This window comes from Bos javanicus, chromosome 5 (genome assembly GCF_032452875.1).
Source record: "Bos javanicus breed banteng chromosome 5, ARS-OSU_banteng_1.0, whole genome shotgun sequence".
Taxonomy (NCBI): Eukaryota; Metazoa; Chordata; class Mammalia; order Artiodactyla; family Bovidae; genus Bos; species Bos javanicus.
Window position 1 is genome coordinate 109,787,365 of NC_083872.1, and position 14,678 is coordinate 109,802,042.

Sequence of the window (14,678 nt, forward strand, 5' to 3'; positions counted from 1 at the left end):
CTCATCCTCCGTCATTCCCTTTTCCTCCTGCCTGCAATCTTACCCAGCATCAGGGGCTTTTCCCCTACAGCATCTTAAAAAAGACGAAACACACAAAACCTAATATCTACCCGCGTCGTCATTGGAGGTGTACTGAGAACCCTGAGTATGCTGTTGCCCTCGTGGCCGTGGCTGTCGACAGGATGCCTCATCTTCAGAACTGAAACTGTGTCCCCACTGAACACAGACTCCCCACCCCCCGCCCCCACAGGGACCCTGGTGACCACCTCTCTGCCTTCAGCCTGTCTGAATGTGACCATTTCAGCTCCTCACATAAGTGGAGTCGCACGGTGTCTGCCCTTTGTCACTGGCTCATTTCACTGAGCACAATGTCCTCAAAGTCCATCCACGCTGTAGCCTGCCTCACACTTTCCTTTCCTTTTAAGGCTGAATAGCATTCCTTTGAATATACTCTTATCTCTTGGAAATTTTCAATCATGATCCATAATGCAATATTGCTTCTGTTTTATGTTATGGTTGTTTTGTTGGGGTTTTTTTCACCATGTATCATGTGGAATCTTAGTTCCTGACCAAGGGTTGAACCCATACCATCTGCACTGAAAGGTAAAGTCTTAACCACTGGGCCACCAGGGAAGTCCCCATGGTCCATAATAAAAAGTTTATTTGGTGTCATGACCTAGAACACATGTGTGTATTATGTTACTGAAATGTTATATTTTTAGCATATATCATTTATAATAATACACAGACTAATAAACATTTTACCTCCAAACTACCCTTCCTACATGTGAAATACTGATATTTTGTTTCTATTCTGTTTCTTAAATATAAAGATTCTAGTCACAATGCTCCAAGTCAGTCTCCTGACACTCTAACCAGCTGTGATCCCGGGTCTGTGAACAGTTGGTCTGTCTGATGCTGACGCCAGCACGGCTCCGTGGAGGGAGCACTAGGAGCTCAGTGCCAGAGTCGCCAACGCCAGAGGCCAGGAGGAAACCAGCTTCACCCATTTGTCTTCATGATTGGCCTTTATTTCCGGCACAATCCATCCAGCAAAAGTCCCAACTATTAGTTTATTTCTGGTGTAAATAGGGTAATTCATGAATTTGCTGCTTTTCTTCCAATGGTTGCCAGCTGGCATGGGTTTTTGCTCTGGTTTATTCACAGCCAGTGGCCATTCCATTCCACTTTTCTATCCCCTGGGAGAGGGTGCTGGTGGAGTAAACTGCCCCTCTTCACACCCCACCCCGCCCATCTCATCTGGGATCGGGAAGGCGGGACTTTGGCAGCAGGTGACTGTGGCCTCTGGGCCCTGCAGGGCTTCCAGAGGTGCAGCTGTTGCACAGCTGCAGGAAGGGTCCCCTGAGGGAGCATCTCCAGGGGAGACAGGGGTCAGCCTCCAGGATGGATGCTGGGGAGTGCCTGCCAAGAGAAGAGATGAGTGTCCCAGAGCAACGGACATCAAAGGTCAGGCCTTCCATGGTATATTTGGGTAGGGCTGCGGCAGCTGGCTATGGCGATGCTCAGAGAAGGCCCCCGGGTTCCACCCCAGTCTCCCCGCCATTCCTGTTCTACACTAAGTGCCAGGAGAGCTTCACCCCTCCCGCCTTATTAATTAGCTAATCTCTATTAAGTTCCCAAAGGATGAGATCAGAAAGATCACCGTCTCCATAGCAATGAAAACGTCAATGGGATGGGAGAGAAATCAGAGGGAAGTTCATGTATCCCTGAGGTTCACTGAGCACCACTGTGTGCCATCAGCTATGAAGATGCCATGTGAACAAGACGCAGTTGCCTCTGAGTGTGCCCTGAGGATGTGCGGCGGGGGCGGGGTGGGGAGGGCGGTGTGACCAGACCAAGGACTCCAAGTTGAGGACATGGACTCTGCAAAGGTCTGGCGATGAGAAAAAGCTGGGCTCTTTCACTTTTCAGGAAGTGGAACTGAGGTTGTCCATGTCAGTATAGAACCAGTCAAGGGTTTGATGATCTTGGGTGATTGGGCCAGTGAGAGTCACAGAGAAACCAGGACGCCTCAGGACTTGGGCTGAACCGTTGAGCACCAAAAAATAGCTACAAAACACTCTGAGCTGGAGAGTCAACTAGATAAGAACTTGGGACTTTTATAACATGACTATATATGGTGCCTTATTTATTCAAGGTTCTATTACATCAGTGATTCCGTTTCCTCTTTGTAACTTAGTGAGGTCAGCCCAGTGGGCATTCACTTATCCTAATTCCTCTCTCCCACCCCAGTCCCTTTCCTTGATAAAGGAGCTGAAGATCAGAGGGTGAGTGACTTGTCCTACATCAACCAGAGGAAGAATCTGAACACCCTGACCCAGACTGGGGCTCTGTCCACCACCTTGGGTCACCTCTCCAGTCCAGACTCTCCTCTTGCCAGGCTTCTGAGTGCTGGCCCTGTGGGATGACCTATAGATGACCTGACCCTGGGATGGGGTTGGAAGAAAGGACAACTGGGCTTTGTGTGAGGGTGCTCAGAGGCCTCTGGATGCCACACAGCGTGACTGCTGGGCACTGAGACCTCGGTCCTCCCCCATCCGTCCCCTACCTTCCCCGGGGTCACTGGCTCCGTCCCTCTGGGAGGGGCTCCCAGACATGGAGTGCGTGGTGCAGAAGCTTTGGTGTCAATGTTTACAGTTTGAATTTTGACTCTGGCACATGCTATCTGGCAACCTCAGGCAAGTTTCTTAAACTTTCTGGGCCTCAGTCAAACGGGACACCAATAAGCAATCAGTAGGATGGCTGACGCGGTTAAGCTTGGGTCATGGTCTGGCCTCAGGAAGGGGAGAAGGAGTTCATAGCCTCTGCCGTTTCATCTGTGGGTCCTCCCTGCCCGCTCTCTGCTGAAGGCCCTGCAGAGGTTACCTCTGAACCCAAGGCAGCCAGAACACTGGGGGCCCTTGTTCTGGGATCCTAGGGGCTTGCAGTATGCCTCAGGGCATCCTGTCCCAGTGACTCACCTCCTTCAGAGGGAGCTGTCCCAGCCTCCTCAGACTGGCCAACTGACCGCACAGACCAAAAATAGCTCCAATGAATGGAACTTGGATCCCAGGAAGCCCACAGCCAGCCCTGAGGGTGGAATTCCAGGGCAGGAAGGGCTTCCCAGGGTCTTGCACTCACCCCTAACCCTGACCCCACACAGACACTCCTGCTGTGAAAGTCTATGAAAACCTTGAGCACATCAAGGAGGCGCTTGTGTGGAAGCTAACTTCTTTGACCACCCCCCACCCGGCCTGCAAGAGCTCTTCAGGGCAGGACTGGCCCGAGTTCCCCCGCTCCCTCTAAACGCTGATCTTCTCAACCTCTGTGCTTTGCTTGCACAAATCTTATTTCTCAAACAGGGTTTATTTCTCGCCCCTAGACCATCTCTGAGGTTTTGTAGCCCCTCCTTGGTTCAGGGGGATCTGCGGTGGACACGGACAAGGCCCAACGGACATGATTTGCCATGTCCAACAGACATGCGGTGCCAGCCGTCAACACTCTCCTCACCCAGGAGAAGGGAAAAGGAAGGCCAACATCCATGGACACAGGTGCCCTCTTTTTGGTAATCCGGAAGGTCACTAGTATTTTCTCAGCCAAACAGGCCCGGAAGGGGAGTCTCAGGGTAGAGAGTGGCAAGACGTGGGGGTGACGACTGGGTGGGGCCGGGGAAGGCAGAGGGAGCCCTGAGAGTGTGGGTGAAGTCAAGTTTCCAGAAGGTGAAGTGTTCGTTGGCCTAGAAAACGGAGATCCTGCCTTACTTCTTTTTTAAAAAATACTTATTTGGCTGTGCCAGGTCTTAACGGCGGCATGTGGTATCTTATCCGGTTCCCTGACCAGAGATCGAACCCGGGCCCCGCATTGGGAGCAGAATCCCAGCCACTGGACCACCACAGAAGTCCTCTTCCTTAGCTCTTTATTTGACCTCACTCATTAGGCCAATGGACCACGGCCACTAATCCATTTAACAAACACGACCACCTCACTGGCTTTGGAGTTGGAAATACAGAAAGGAAAAAACCAACCTGGCTCTCTACCCTGGAGTCAATTGTTTCTGTGGGGGACTCACAGAAGTGAACAGATGGCTTGTCAGTCTGATACAGTACAGGCAAGTCAGTCCAATACAGTACAGGCAAGTCTGCTGAATCTACGTGAGGCTGGGGTTGGGGAGGTAGAGGGATTCAGGGAACTCTTCCCCGAGGAGGTGACAACTGTGCTGAACCCCGGGGGTGAGCCTGTCCAGGAGAAAGAAAGGGCCCGCAAGAAGAGGGGATAGCTGCTCAAGGCCCAGGTTGGTGAGAGCAGGGTTGTTCAGGAAGCCGTCTTGGCGCTGGCTGTGAGAGCTGAGGCTGAGGAGGTGGGCAGGGCGGGGTCCCACAGGTGGTGGCAGGCTGCTTCTGGCAGAGGGGATGGACCCACCTGGCAGTCAGGAGTCTCCAGTGAGGTCCGTGTGTCCAGGGACTGAAGGCCCCAACGTTGCTGCGCCTGGTCCCAGAGCTCCAGTTCAGAGGCAGCTGGGCCATCGTGCGGCAGAGGGCAGAGCTTCTCCACTCAGACAGCTTGGACGCAGAGGTCCTCAACCTTTCTGACACCAAGCACTGGTTTCCTGGAAGACAATTTTTCCCTGAACAGAGTGGAGGTGGGGGGAGGGGGGAAGGTTTAAGTGCATTACATGTACTGTGCACTTTATTTCTACTATTATTACACAAGCTTCACCTCAGATCGTCAGGCATTAGATTCCAGAGGTTGGGGTCCCCTGGAGAAGGTCAAGGCTTCTTACCATATACTGAGACCACTACACTGAAGTCAGGATTTCTTCACTCTTCTTGACAGTTGGCATCCGCTGGGCGGGGCAGGGCCTGCAGATTGGCTCAACCTGGATGCAGGCTGCACTCAGGGCAGGAAATAAGGGGCAGCCCTGATCCACGCGCAATGACCATGTGGCTGGGAGGCAGGGGACAGGCTGGAGGAGATGTGGCTGGGATCCAGGCTCACGATGGACCTGCCGGGTCTCCCACATCCCAGCAGGTGAGCAACTTCTGTGTGACCGCTTCATCCTATCTTTGAATAAAATGATCCGACATTCCTCCCTAGGGAAGCTGCTGGACATCCTGCTGCCCCTGATCGGACAGGCGCCCTGCTGCCTGCTGCCATGGGCTGGCTGGGACTGCCACGTGCTTTGAGCACATCCTGATCTACCAGGGTTCCCTCAGACTCCAGTAGAAAGGGAACGGTTGGGATGAGTCTCCTCTGAGGTGCTCACTGTAGGTGTACAGCTTGTCCTGCTTTCCAGAAACTGGTGGTTGGGCCGACTGACTGTCTTGGGGGCAGGGTCTTCATGAGCCCCCTGGGGCAGAGTGTGGCTCACAGCCAGCTGCCATCCTGAGGCCCATAGACCTGCAACGCTGCACCAGGTCCATAAGGAGGAGGGCGGTCCCAGCTCCTGGGACCACAGCAGACCCCCACCCCCGCTCCCCACTCTCGTGCTCTCCTCCCTTCTCACGCTTCTCTCTGGCCTCCTCTTTCAGCCCCTCTCTCTTCCATCCTCCGCCCCACCTCTCTCACATCCTGCACACCCTTTCCTCTGCTTTCTCTGCAGCCGCTCACAGGCTGTGGTGTTAGAGGTACAAGAAGCCCCTAAGCACCATGTATTGACTTTCCCACGCTCTCTCCTCCGGAACTTGGACCAGCCCCTCTGCTGGGCACGGCCCTGAGGACACCGTCCCCCTGCGGTTTGTGTCATTCGATGGGGGTGCCTTTCAGGTGTAAAGAGTGCTCTCGGGAGTCACCTCAGTTTCAACGTGGGACTCAAAAGCCTTCAAAGCAAAGAGCCTTTTAGAGGATGATGCTGGTCCCTGGAGGAGACCATGTCTTGGACTGGACTCTGAAGCTGACACGGGAGGAAAACGGGCAGGGAACAACCTTTGGAAGAATGACACAGCCACAGGACATGACGGAAATGGACAGAACCAATGAGGCCCAAGATGCTGGATGAGAATTCCACTAGACCTTGAGCCTCAGAGTAAGTTCATCTTAATATATCAGCAAGGGGCGCCATGACAGTTCCCAGACCAACCGTAAAACGTCAGCAAGTGGGCCCATGGCCCAATTCCTGGAAATCCCCTCCCCTTGCCCAAAAGAGCTGAATACCCCTCCCACCCATTAGCATATGAAATTACCCAGCCCTATGAAACCTGTGGAGAAGGAAATGGCAACCCACTTCAGTACTCTTGCCTAGAAAATCCTATGGATGGAGGAGCCTGGTGCAGGCTACTGTCCATGGGGTCTCAAAGAGTCGGACACGACTAAGCGATTTCACTTCACTTTTATGAAACCTATGTACCCGGGCGCTGCTCTTGCTTTCTGAGATGGCCCACACTCTGTGGAGTGTGTTTCTCTCTAAATAATCCACTTCTTACCTAGCAGCTTGTCTCTTACTAAATTCTTTCCGTGGTAAGACATCAAGAACCTGAGCTTCCTTAAGTCCCAAGACCAGGTGCAACCTCAGTTAAAAGATCCTGGGTTCAAGTCCCCCGTAACTGTGGGTTACACAGTTTCAAACCTTGTGGATAGACTCCACATCACTGAGCTCCAGAACCTTGGGACATGGAGACCGGAAGTCTCCTTCCCTACAACCTCACCACGACCATACCTGTGACAGGGTGATGATCCGAGCACATCAGTTTGCCAGCAACTGAGAGTTCTCCCGTTTGCCCACTGACACTCAGCTCCCTCCTCTGCCTGGAATCCTTCCCTGTCACCCAACTCAGGGACACCTCTCCTCGCCTCCCCAAACTCTTTTGGAAGTCTGTTCCCTCATCTGGCTCTTTACATCACATGACATCAAACCACTGCTCAAAAACAACAGCTCTGTTAGGACTGGAATGAAGTGCATGCTTCTCATCCTTAGCTCTTCAGGCGTGACTCGACCTGGCCTGGTTCTTGGACTTGTTTCTTCTTGCTCTTGCCTTCACCTGGTCCCTTTCAGCCTCACCAAGTCCATCTCAAGACCCTGCACCTGCTGTTCCCTCTGCTCAGAGGACTTGTCCCCCAGACAACCAGAGCTCCCAGAACGTAAATCTGCAAGAGCAGAGGCTTTGCTTTTGCGGTCCTCCCCATCAGATTCCGAGTGCCTGGCACGTGGCGGGTGGTGGGTGACAGTACTGGATGTAACCCAGCAGTAAATAATACGCTGCCTGGCACCATCCCCTCGTGTGGCTGCCCTCCCCCATCGTAGCATCCTGCCCAGTGTCCAGCCCAAGTCCTCCTGCGGGCTTGCTTTTAGAAATGTTTGTGGACAGAACGGGAAAGAGTCCTTTCATGCCTTTCCCACCAGGCAGGCTCGACTGCCTCTGGGGCAGGAAAGGAGTAACCCTCCTCCTCCCGGCTCATCTTGGACTCAGGCGGTCAGCCCAGTCCCTGGAATGTCACTCCGGGGCAGCAGAGCTTCCTCCACTCAGATTCCTTTCCCAGTGCTGCCAGCATCGCCTCCCAAGCTGACTGGACTCAGAGAAGGGGTTCTGACCTCCTAGAACAGCGCGCACCTAATCGTAGGAGGAAACAGGACTCTGCTGAGCTATGGGGAGATCTGGAGGGATTTACCGAGGCCATGGCTTTGCCTGCTGTGTTTCAAGCCCAGGCAGACGATTAGGTGATGGAGTTAAATATTCCAAAGTTACCTCATCCTCCCCCTCTCTCCCTCTCTCAAGGGGGAACATTTGGTTCCTCCTCCCCAACCCAGTCCTTCTCCATATTTGGGGATCTGGAACGGGCACCAGGGGCACGGCCGTCCCCTCTCGGTGTCTGCCGGGAGCTGTAGTTTCCACACGAGTGCTGGCCAGGGAGTGGGCTGTCCCTTCTCAGCAAGGTGCCATGCGGAGGCTCACCTTCTGGTCTCAGGTCTCTGGGGATGGTTTCTGTTGTGGTTCCATCTCCCCACCTGTAAACTCAGATAATTATCTCTTTCCCTAACTGCCAGATTGTTTGTTGGGAGGGGTAATTAGCCAGCATTCAGTAAGTGCTTTGAGCTCATGCCAGCAAGGAATGCTTTATAAATAAAAACTGTTGTCTTTAAAGACGAAAACACTAATTTTGATTGCCCAATTCCCTCCACAAACTAACCCTTTGCCTACACGCCAAAAAGATGCAGTTTAATTCCTTGTATGAGCCTTCCACCTGCCCAGCCCTGCATCTCAATACACTTTGTCTCATAATTTGTAGTTTCATATCCCCGAGAATAAATGCTCTCGCTCTCTCTCCTCTCTGAAAGGAGCGGAGGAGATAGACAGCTGTGCCCTGCTCTGAAAGCACAGGAAAGTCACCACAGAGGGATGGGTTGGGCCTGCTCTCTGATCAAGACTGCTGCCTGAGCGTGGTGGCGAGTCCAGTCTCCCTGCCTCTCTGCACGAGGCCGACCTTTGCTCCCTCTGAAGAAGGGACAGAGGTTTCAATGCAGCAGTAAGGAGTTTTTAAAGGTTTTTTGTTTTTTTTTTTTTTGGTTGTACCACTTGGATTGTAGAATCTTAGTTCCCCGACCACTGCAGAGCCCTAACCACTGGACCACCAGGGAAGTCCCCGAAAGATGTTGATAAGAACCCCTTCTCCAGAGACTTGAGAGAAGACCTCTTCTGCCCAGGAAAGGGACTGATCCCATCAGGGAGGCAGCAGCTTAGAGCAAATGGCTAGAATCCTGGCCCTGGGATTTGAGGCAAGTGGCTCACCCCAGCCTTGGTTCCCTCCTTCGTGAAGAGGAGATGACACCGAGGTCAGAGTTTTGTCAAACGCTGCCCAAGGGGAGGCTCGAGCCAGGCACGTCTGGACTAGAATCCCGCCAGGGTCTGCTGTGGACATGTGACTTCTCTGATCCTCAGGCGAATTCTCTCTAGATGGGGATAATGAGACCATGTGAGGACCTTGCACAGAGCCTGGCACAGAGCTTCTCAGTAAACACCGCTGTGACTGTTGTTAGTGCCTTGCATACACAGAGTCCTGACTCTTAACACACTCTCATCGCACTGTGATTACCGGTCTCACTTCTCATCACCTCATTTTGTGATAACAAAGTAACGTAAAGGTGCTTACCAAGCTGTATAGTACTACACTTTACAGCTTAATGACGAGGAGTGATTAGTCCAGAGAAGGGCTCTGGACTCCTCGGAGGTCTCCTCCCAGCCTCAAGTTTCCGTGGCATCAAGGAGGTACAATTGCTTTCTAGTACAAAGAAGTGCAAGCATGTAAACTGTCAGCAGGATTATTTCTTGTTTTACATGTGAGTAGTAACAATGTCCTCTCGAAGAGTAACAAGGACTCCTGTAACACACAGCACACTAGCTCATGGGGCGGCACGATCACATCTAACCATACATGAACACATATGTGTGTTTATGGAGGGTGGTCATCAAAGAGTTGGAAGTTTTCACTTACAGGTGGTGGGATTTCAGATGATTCTCATACTTTTTAGTCTTGTTTGGATTATTTTTACTCTGTGTATGTATCACTTTTAAAAATAACTATTTGTTTTGGGTGGTACCGGGTCTTTGTTGCTGCATGGGTTTTTCTCTAGTTGTGGCAAGTGGACGCTACTCCACCTGGGCTTAGTTGGGCTTCCCAGATGGCTCAGTGGTAAAGAATCCGCCTGAATGCAGGAGCCGCAGGAGATGAGGGTTAATTCCCTGGGTGGGGACGATCCCCTGGAGGAGGAAATGACAACCCACTCCAGAATTCTTGCCAAGATAATCCCTTGGACAGGGGAGCCTGGAGGGCTACAGTCCATATGTTACAGAGATGAAGCCAACTCTGACTCCATGTTGGAAACTCTTTGACTTGCTTTTTGTTGCTTTTGTTATTATAATCATACTTAATAGCTTGCCTCAGAGGACCAGGCCTCTCTGCTTGACTGTAAACTAAAGTACCTTTGTTCAGCTCAAAAAGAGAGAGTTTGTCCCTGCCCACCTGTGAACAGAAGAGATGAACACTCCTTTCCAAAGGCTGACCCTTCCCTTGGAGACGTTTTGCAAGACTGAATACCCTTTCTCTTTACGCTCCCACCGCCTCTCCCTCTCTATGCTGCCTTCTGACTCTAGCTCCTCATTGTTTCTTTCCCTCTGACTCTACAAAAGAACTTGGCAACCAGACCCTGACAAGATAGCTATTTTGAGGCACTACCCTACCGTCTTCTCAGTCAGCTGGCTTTCCAACTAAAGTCCTTTCCTTGCCTCAACACCTTGTCTCTCAGATTCAATGGCCTGTCATGTAGCAAGCACAGCGAGCTTGGACTCAGTAACACGTGGGGTTACAAAGAGTTGGACATGCCCAGGTGACTCCGCAGCCTGTTGGATCATCCCAGATCAGGGACTGAACCCATGTCTCCTGCATTGGCAGGTAGAGTCTTTACCACTGGGCCACCTGGGAAGCCCCCTGTGTGTGCATCATTTTAACAAAAGCAGTTGAAAGAGCAGATATAGAACAATCAGCTTGAGTTCCGTTCAGTTCAATCGCTCAGTTGTATCCAGCTCTTTGCCACCCCATGGCAGAACGCCAGGCTTCCCTGTCCACGACCAACTCCTAGAGCTTGCTCAAACTCATGTCCATTGATTCAGTGATGCCATCCAATCATCTCATCCTCTGCTGTCCCCTTCTCCTCCTGCCTTCAATCTTTCTCAGCATCAGGGTCTTTTCTAATAAGTCAGCTCTTCCCATCACATGGCCAAAGTATTGGAGTTTCAGCTTCAGCATCAGTTCTTCCAATGAATATTCAGGACTGATTTCCTTTAGGATTGACTGGTTTGATCTTCTTGTTGTCCAAGGGACTCTCAAGAGTCTTACTCAACACCACAGTTCAAAAGCATCAGTACTTCAGAGCTCAGCTTTATAGTCCAACTCTCACATCCATACATGACTACTGGAAAAACCAAAGCTTTGCCTAGACAGACCTTTGTTGGCAAAGTAATGTCTTTTCTTTTTAATATGCTGTGTAGCTTGGTCATCGGAGAAGGCGATGGCACCCCACTCCAGTACTCTTGCCTAGAAAATCCCATGGATGGAGGAGCCTGGTAGGTTGCAGTCCATGGGGTCTCGAAGAGTCAGACACGACTGAGCGACTTCACTTTCACTTTTCACTTTCATGCACTGGAGAAGGAAATGGCAACCCACTCCAGTGTTCTTGCCTGGAGAATCCCAGGGATGGGGGAGCCTGGTGGGCTGCCGTCTATGGGGTCGCACAGTCGGATACGACTAAAGCGACTTAGCAGCAGCAGCAGCAGGTTGGTCATAACTTTTCTTCCAAGCAACAAGCGTCTTTTAATTTCATGGCTGCAGTCACCATCTGCAGTGATTTTGGAGCCCAAAAAAATAGAATAATTAAGCCGATGCAAAGGGCAACTGTAGTTCCCCTTGTTTATTTTCTAGTTATTACTTTTAGGCCCTAGACCCATGGGACAATGTTGGGCAAATGTTTGTTTTACTTGCTGTGGTTGGCTGAGTAAGAAACCCAATTTTAGGACTGACTGAGGTTGCCAGGGCTCAGAGGGCTGTTCTCTGCTTCTTCGAGCTTCTCAACTTCCCTCTCCGTTCTACTGCCCTCACCTGGGCCAGGTGTGAAATGATGATTTCTGGACATCCTCCCCCACTACCCATATACCTGAATCAGGACTTGCTGACATCAAGTTTCATTTAGGGAAATAACTTCCCGAAATAACTTGGGACATACAGATTCTGTCAGTGGTTCCTAGGCTTTTAAATACAAGACACCACTTTTAAAAACTTTATTTAATTTTTGGCTGCCCTGGGTCTTTATTGCTTTGCAAGGGCTTTCTCAAGTTGTGGAGAGCAAGGGCTGCTCTTTGTTGTGGGTTTGCCGTGCAATGGTTTCTGTTGTTGAAAGCACAGGCTCTGGGCGAGTGGGCTTCAGTAGTTGCGGCTCATGGGCTTAACTGCTCTGTGGCATGTGGTCTTCCCAGACCCAGGATTGAACCTGTATGCTCTGTGTTGGCAGGCAGATTCTTATCCACTGCACCGCCTGGGAAGTCCCCAAAGACTACTTTAATTGCCCCTGCATCAATCCTGTTTTGGAATATTTCTCTAGTAAATAAAATCTATTGATCGGTAACAATTGTATCATTATCTCAGATAAATACACAACTTCCTAGAATATTAAACTATGTTGAGAGCCCTTCCATCAGTTTTCCCCTCCCAGGGTCGGCCCGGTACAGGAAACCATAGGTTTTTGGGAGCCAGAGCTGTTCCGGGAGGGGAGGAAGGGAGCCCTGGGACAGGGGTGGCTCTTCTTAGCCAGGATCTGGGCATGAATAGCAGCTCTGGATGCTGCGACCTACCCCAAAGCTTGGGAATAGCTGGGCTGGTGAGGAAACGTTTTAAGGCAGGGCGAGGTCCTTCCTCTCTGGCATGGAATGGGGCAGGGGTTCTGTGGCCTTCAGGTGGGGGACAGTGGCTGTCGCCTCCCCTCCCCAGCCTCAGTTCAGCTCCAGTACAAGGCCCTGTTCAATCCTGAAATTCTATCACTTGGGGTGACTGAGTTTATTAGATTATTTCCTAGGAAACAAGGAAGAAAGCACAGACAAGAAGGCAAGTGGGGGCCCCAGGATCTGGAAATACCATGCGTCTCTCCTTTCTGGGGGGCTGCATTGGCACACGATCTCCTCAGCTTCCAATCTTTCACAGTGTTCACCAGCGGGCATACCTGGAAATCAAGACCAAATGATGCAGAACAGCTCAGGGCAGGTGGGTCCCTTGGAGCAGCCCACACCTAGCACTTTGCACCACGCCGGATGCCCAGGGATCCTGAGGTGGGGGGCCCTGTCCTGTCCTCAGGAAGGGCATGGTTGAGTAGGGGAATGACACAAATAACTACAAGAAAACATGGATGTTGGGAAGGACCCACAAGAAAGGCATGAAAAGAGCAAAGCACAGTGGGGAGTTTTAAGAGAGGAGCGATCAGCTTGAATTGCATGGAAGCAGGACAAATTCCGAAGGGCCCAGTGTCTTTCCGCCTTCATGACAGAACAGGGCTGACCAGTACCCAGGGAGCATCCGTTACTCACTTCACATCACACCTGGTCTGGCATCATGAGGATTTGCTCAGGTGTACCCTCTGGCTCCTAGGGTGGGTGGGAACATGTGGAAATTGGATGGCAGGTCTGCCCGGGGCAGAGGCTGGGGGTAGTACCGGTCCCCTTGAGAGCAGAGGAGGAGAAGTTTCTGGCCATCTGGAGAATGTCCTGGCACAGGCTCTGGTGATAAATCTCCAGTGACTACCCCAGCTTTGTCGCTGAAACCATGAATTCTGAACTCAGACAGTTTCTGAGCTTTACTTTCCCACGTAGCATTAGGAACACTAATATATCTGTGTTGTTTTGCTCACAGTTTTGCCGTCAAGCTCGCACAGGATGAGTGAGAGCGCCTTGCAGAACCAGAATCATGTATCAGCTTACAAGAAAGGCTTGAGCCACACTGCCCTGTTGAAGTCCCAGCCCCGCTCTGCACTCCTGTGTGACTACCTGTTGCCTTGGCCTCTTCATCTGCAACGTGGGGGTGACAGCAGGACTCTGGTCCCAGGGTTGCTGGTGATTAAGAGGAGGTGGATGCACAGTACTTGTAGCAGCCATTGTCACTATGTTGTAAGGTGCTGCACAGGACAAGGAGGAGGACAAGGAGCAGGCCTTGGACGCAGAGGCAGAGTGAGGGCTCTGCTGCGTCTACATGGAGGGGAGGAGCCAGCCCAGTTCAGTTCTGCCCTGAACTCCAAGTCCAGGCTTTAAAAAAGGAGCCATAAAAATGCCATCTCACTGACGAAGGTCTGGAGCCCTTGACCACCCTGGAAAAACATCACCTCCGCCCTGCCAATATTTATCTCTTCAGCTTGCTTCTGGCCAAAGTCCACACCAGGCGTGATTCTACTGCTTGCAGAGCCTTACCACTGACGTCCCTGTACTGAGGGGCTCTGACTGGAGGAGATAAGCCCAGAGGGGCAGCTGTGTGGATGCTGTCTCTTGTCACAAAAGAGCCAGCTTGGAAAGGGCAGACAGGCTGGGCTGGCTCCAGAGGTTGGCAACTGACCTTTGTAAGGAAGAGTCAAGAGTCAGATTCCGTGTCGGAAAGTTAAGATTACAGAACTCTAAGAAGGAATTGGATTCTTTCTCCTCCTTACCCACCTCCCAGTGTATCATCTCACCTTGTTTGGCCTGAACTATTCCAGTGATTTAAAGCATTCCTGGGGCTGTCATATGACCTCTTCTGATCCTCACAACCACCCCACATGGCAGGTGTTGGTGTCAATGTCCTCAAATGAGAAAACTGAAGGTCAGAGGACTCATCTGACTTTGCAGAGGTCCCCAGGATTCTAGATGGCATAGCTCAACTCCTAGACCAGAGCCCTTTCTGCTACAGAAACACGGACTCATCACCTGCTCAGAGCAGATGAGCAAAGAGCAAATCGACACCCTCAGGACCCTGCTCAGGCAAGATACACTGAGCACTCTACAAGCAGAAGGGAGAGCAGCAGGTCCCAGAGCTTGGGTGGGCTGGGGGATGGCTATCGTGTGGGTTTTTCTGTCTCATTTACTCTACTAGTTTTCCCAAAAGGATTCCACCAATACAAATACTGACACGGCTCAGGCCTTACAGATTGAGAGAACTGCCTTGTTTCTACTCATTTATCCCAA

General features: G+C 51.4%; 1 long non-coding RNA gene across 1 annotated transcript; it reads left to right on the forward strand.

Moving 5' to 3' along the window:
- The first annotated feature begins 2,126 nt into the window (after nt 1–2,126).
- On the forward strand, nt 2,127–14,626 carry LOC133248353 (uncharacterized). The gene is made up of 4 exons (XR_009736685.1): nt 2,127–2,288; nt 4,834–5,028; nt 5,764–6,022; nt 13,381–14,626. It is a non-coding gene; the product is annotated as an uncharacterized LOC133248353 (long non-coding RNA).
- The last annotated feature ends 52 nt before the right edge of the window (nt 14,627–14,678 follow it).